Here is a 6,070-nt window from a genome sequence, read left to right on the forward strand (position 1 = left end):
TAATTGTAAATATTCTAATAAATACATTAAAAATAAAATAAAATATAAATTTTAATAATATAATTTTATTGAACACAGCATATTCAAAATATCATTTCAACATATGACACGTGAAAAATAAATATCCATTTGACTGTTTTTGGTACTAAGTGTTTGTAATTCAGTGCCTATTTTATTCTCAGAGTGTATCTCGTTTTGGACTAGACACATTCCAAATGTTCAGTAGCCACATGTGGCTCATGGTTACTGTACTGGACAATGCTACTCTAGAGACTGACTAAAAGCAATCACAATGCTATTTTATCTTTTGAAGAATTATAGGCTGTTCTTTTTACTGAATTCTAATACATTTTATTAAGGCTAAAATAAATAATGTCAGGATTCTTCATTTGTAATGATCTGCAGCTGTGTAGTTTTATTGACATTTTTAAAATTTGCATTTTGATGGATACTGTAGTTTATAGAGCTCAGTTCACTGCAACCCCTGCCTCTAGGTTCAAGCAATTGTGTTCCCAAGTAGCTGGGATTACAGGCCTTCTGACTAGCTGGGATTATAAGCATGTGCCACCATGCCTGGCTAATTTTTGTATTTTTAGTAAAGACGGGGTTTCACCATGTTGGTCAAGCTGTTCTCAAACTCCTCACCTCTGGAGATTGGCCCACCTTGGCCTCCCAAAATGCTGGGATTATAGGCATGAGCCACTGCATCCAGCCAGTTTATAGGTATTTTGAATGTGTAATTTAGCTTGCAACTCTAGTAGCAAACCAAAAGGAAGTCCTTTTATATGAGATGGAGATTGAGATTGATGTATGCTAATGGTCTGAAGAGTTGCTAATTAAAAATCAGGACATGTTATATGATTATTAAAATAAAAAGTATACATTTTCAATTTTTCAAGGATTGGTTTTTGTGTTGACTGTAATTTTATAAAAAAATAGTGTGTAAAATTGATATGTAATGTGATTTTTAATACATCTATAAACTATAGGAAACATGACTACTATAAATAAAAGTTTGCATACACTTTTTCAAACTCGCCTTCATTGTTATGATTTATTAATTAATACATAATTATTATATTATCATGTATCTATATATACTGTAACCAGCTCACTGCAAACATTGCAGTCAGCTGAGATCTATAAACTACAATATTACTAATGAATTAACTAAATAGTAATTATTACCAAATTTATTTCTTAATTAATTAGTAAGTAATTAACATTTCTGGAGTCTGTGTGTTTTTAAAGAATTGATAGAAGGTAGATCTAGAAGGCTAAACATATGAAATATATTCAGTAGAGCTAAATGATTTTTGGCCTTGATCATTAACGTGATATGAATTGAAAATGCATTTGCAAGGATACTCAAATTATGTGAATAACATCAAGAAAGCTGAACTACTGTAGCATTTTTTTATTAAGTAGGGGAATGAGGTGAAGGGAAAGGGAGAAGAATAATTCCAGAATAACATCTCAAAGTTATGTTCAGTCCAAAGTATAACATAACATAGTCTAGCATTATGTTAACTATACTGCCTATAATTTCATGAGAAATTACATATAGAGTTAAAATTTGGTAAGTTTCATCTTTACACACCCTTCTTCAAGAAGAGGAAATTTCAGATCACTGATTGCATTATGCAAACACCAAGGGTTCGGTATAGTTCCCTTTGCTCACCACACTGAAAGCCAATCACTGGAACAAGGAGTATGGCTAGGAAAGAAAGCTTTTTATTTGGGTGATGTCACATAGAGAGACATGGGATCAGTTTCAAATTCATCTCTTTCAGCCAACTGAAATATATAAATTGAAGGTTTATATAGAGGGGAAGGAATGTACCTACTGGTGAAAAACTGGAATTAGGGAGGAGTAGGGAAGCAATCATGAGGGATGTGGTGTCCCGCTTTTTATTATGTGGATGCAGTGATCTGGTGAGTTTCAGTTTCTTGCCTGAGGGGGGTTTCCTGAGGAAGGAACTCAGATAACACAAATGTTTAAGTTCCAAGTTTTAAGACCAGGGAGGGTCGGTTTCTATGTTTATTTAAAAGACTGTAAACACCATTTCTATGGGACAACTGGGCTGGTTTTAATTGCTCTTAGAATATCTTTGGAAACACTTTTGGCCTAAGAAGGCTTGAGAAGGAAGAGTAGGCAATGTGGAGGCAGAAAAAATAACTCAGGGTGTTGAAAAGATGTGGAGTGCATGGGTCACACCCTTTTTTTCTTGCTAAAAATCTCAGAAACCACATGTATCAGCTCTGGGTTTAACTCATTTTCTTTATTTATTTTTAAATAGACTTTATTTTTAAGAACAGTTTTAGAATTACAGCCAAATTGAGAAAATACAAAGAGTTCCCATATGCTCCCTACCTGCAAACATGTATAGCCTACCCCACTACCAACATCCCCCACTAGAGTGATACATTTGTTACAACCCATAAATCTACATTGACACATCATTATCACTAAAAGATGTAATCACTTAATGGTTTACATTAAGAATTGCTCTTGGGATTGTGTATTCTACAGCTTTAGACAATGTATAATGACATACATGCACCATTATCGTATCATAGAAAATAGTTTCACTGCTTTACAAATACACAGTATTCCTTCTGTTCATCCTTCCCCTTTCCTCAACCTCTGGAGACCATTGATCCTTTTACTGTATCTCTAGTTTTGCCTTTTCCAGAATATAATATAGTTGGAAACACAGTGCATGGCCTTTTCAGATTAGCTTCTTTCACTTAGTTATATGCATTTAAGTTTCTTCCATGTGTTTTCATGGCTTGATAGCTCATTTCCTTTTAGTGCTGAATAATATTCCATAGCCTGGATGCACCATTGTTTATTCATTCATTCATCTACTGAGGGTCATCTTGGTGGCAATTATAAATAAAACTGCTCTAAAAATTCTTGTGCTGATTTTGGTATGAATATGTTTTTGAGTCTTTTGGATTGCTGAATCTTATGGTAAGAGTATGGTTAGCTTTGTGAGAAACAACCAAGCTGTCTTCCAAAGTAGCTGTTCCATTTTGCGTGAGAGTTCCTGATGCTCCACATCCTCATCAGCATTTAGTGTTGTCAGTGTTTTGGATTTTTGCCATTCTAACATGCATATAGTTGTATCTCATTGTTTTTTAAATTGCAACTCCTTAATGACAATGTTGAGGATCTTTTCATATGCCTATTTATCATCTGTGTATCTTTGATGCAGTATTTGTCCAGATCTTTTGCTCCCTTATTCATTGTTTTCTTCATTTGTTTTCTTATTGCACATATTTTTTTTTAAATTGTGTATTTTAAATAACAGTCCTTTATTTGATAGGCTTTTGAAATATTTTCTTCTGGTCTGAGGCTTGTCTTCTCACTCTCTTGACAGTGTCTTTCTTAGAGCGGAAATTTTTTATTATAATGAAGTCTTCTAGTTTATCAATTATTTCATGCATCATGCTTTGGGGGTTATATCTCAGAAGTCATTACCATACCTAAGGTCTTCTAAATTTCCTCTTATATATTTTAAAGACTTTTTTGGTTTTGTATTTTACATTTGGTCTATGATCCATTTTGCATCAATTTTTTGTGAAAAGTTAAGGTCTACATTCTTTTTTTTTTTTCTATAGATATCTAGCTGTCCCAGCATAATTTATTGAAAAAGTCTATGTTTTCTCCATTGTATTGCCTTTGCTACTTTGTCAAAGATCAGTTGTAATATTTATGTGGATCTATTTCTGGAGTGTCTATTCCATATCAGTTGATCTATTTGCCATTTATTTTTTTAACCAGTACCATACTGTCTTAATTACTGTAGCTAATAGTAAGTCTTGAAGTCAGGAATGTTATTCTTCTAACTTTGTTTTTCTCCTTCAAGGCAGTATTGGCTATCCTGGGTCTTTTGCCAAATTTTTGAATTACATAAGTCTTCTTTTTTTTTTTTTTTTCCTTTTTGACATGGAGTCTGGCTCTGTCACTAGGTTGGAGTGCAGTGGCATGATCTTGGCTCACTGCAACCTCTGCCTCCTGGGTTCAAGGCATTCCCCTGCATCAGGCTCCCAAGTAGCTGGGACTACAAGCACACACCACCACACCTGAGTAATTTATTGTATTTTAGTAGAGATGGGGTTTCACCATGTTGGCCAGGATGTTCTTGATCTCCTGACCTGTGATCCACCCACCTCAGTGTCCTAAAGTGCTGGGATTACAGGCGTGAGTCACCGTGCCCAGTCATGAGTCTTTATATTTAATTTTTTTGTTTGTTTTGGAAACAATGTGGTGTTGAGTCTGTTTTTTATCCACTCTTAAGGTTTCTTTCTTTATTTGATATATTTTGATCACTTACAATAAAGTGATTACTTCTAAACTGGAATTAATATTTAATGTATTTGTTACTATTTTCTATCTATTAATTACTCTTGTTTTTTTCTCTTTTTCCTCCCCCTTTTTTCTGTCATCTCATATTTTAATTGGTCATTTTCTGCAATATTTATCTCCTCTCAATATATCAATAATTCTTTAATACAATTAGTGTTTCATATGTATATGTGTGCTTCTGTGTATGTATGTATAATAACATATATATACACAAATCCATATGTCTATATATATATATATATAGTCTAAGTCCACTTTCAAGTTACACATTATAATTTGCAGCTGGTTTCTTATATCAATGTATTTTGAATACCTTACTCTTGTTCTTTATGATATTGATGTCATTCATTTTATGCATCCATGTGTTATAATCAATGTGTGTTGTAATTATTATTACTCTAAGTAAGCAGTTACCTACTAGATTAAAGATAAACTATTTTACTTCTATTTATTCTTTCCCAGATGTTCTTATTTCTTTTTGTGGCTCCAGGTTTCTTATCTGTATCATTTTCTTTTTCTCTGAAGAACTTTTAATATTTCTTGAAGGGTAGTGCTCTCAGTTTTGTCTCTGAGTTTACATGTGCTACTTTTTGAGGATAATTTCAGTGGATATGGAACTCTGGGTTGGTTACTTTTTATGTCAACATTTTAATATGTCATTCTACTGCCTTCTGCTTGTTTGCCTGATTTCTGACAAGAAGTTCACTGTCATTTTTGTTCTTATTCCACTGTAGGTAATATAATTTCCTCCCTGTCTTTCTTCAGTGTTTTGCATTTGTCTTTTGTTTCCTGTATTTTGAACATCATATGGCTAGACATAGCATTCTTTGTATTCATCCTGCTTTGTACTCCCTGAGCTTTCTGTATATGTAATTTGGTGTCTGCCGTTAATCTTGAAATATTCTTGGCTACAATTATTTAATATTTTTAAAACTCCATTCTCTTTTTCTTCTCCTACTGGTATTCCAATATAGATGTTACACCTTTTGATATTATCCCAATATTTTTATGTGCTTTGCTCTGTATTTTGTTTTCATTTCTTATTCTCTTTTAATTTCAGTTTTAAGAAGTTTCTATTTACATATCTTCAAGCTAGATGATTCTTTCATTGGCCTTGTTGTATATAGTGGTGAGACACTAGAAGGCATTCTTTATTTCTATTATCGTGTCTTTGATTTACTGAATTTCTATCTGATTTGTTTTCTTAGACTTCAAATCTTTCGTCTTATATTCTCCACCTAATTTTGCATGTTCTCTAATTTTTTCTATTTGAACCCTTTACATATTAATTATAGTTAATTCATATTCTTTTCTGGTAATTTTAAAGCCTATGTCATACTTGAGTCCAATTCTGATACTTGTTTTGTTTCTTCAGACTATGATTATTCCTGCCTGTAAACAAGCCTTGTAATTTGTTGAACACCTAATACAATGCAGTGATAAATAGAAAAGAAGATAAATAGGTCTTTATGTGAAATTTGATGTTAATTTGGCTAGGCATTATAATTGTTTAATATTTGCTTTAGCTGTAGGGGCCAGAGGCTTTAAATTCCTCTAGTGCTCTTGTTTTCACTCCCCTATTATCTTTGGACTACCCTAACAACTCCTCCTTAAATGGAGCTTTTGCCTTGCAGCTCTTTTAGTGTTAATTCACATTTATTACCCCGTAGCTTTGTTGGTGTGGTGATTAGGTGT

Source organism: Macaca mulatta, chromosome 1 (genome assembly GCF_049350105.2).
Source record: "Macaca mulatta isolate MMU2019108-1 chromosome 1, T2T-MMU8v2.0, whole genome shotgun sequence".
Taxonomy (NCBI): Eukaryota; Metazoa; Chordata; class Mammalia; order Primates; family Cercopithecidae; genus Macaca; species Macaca mulatta.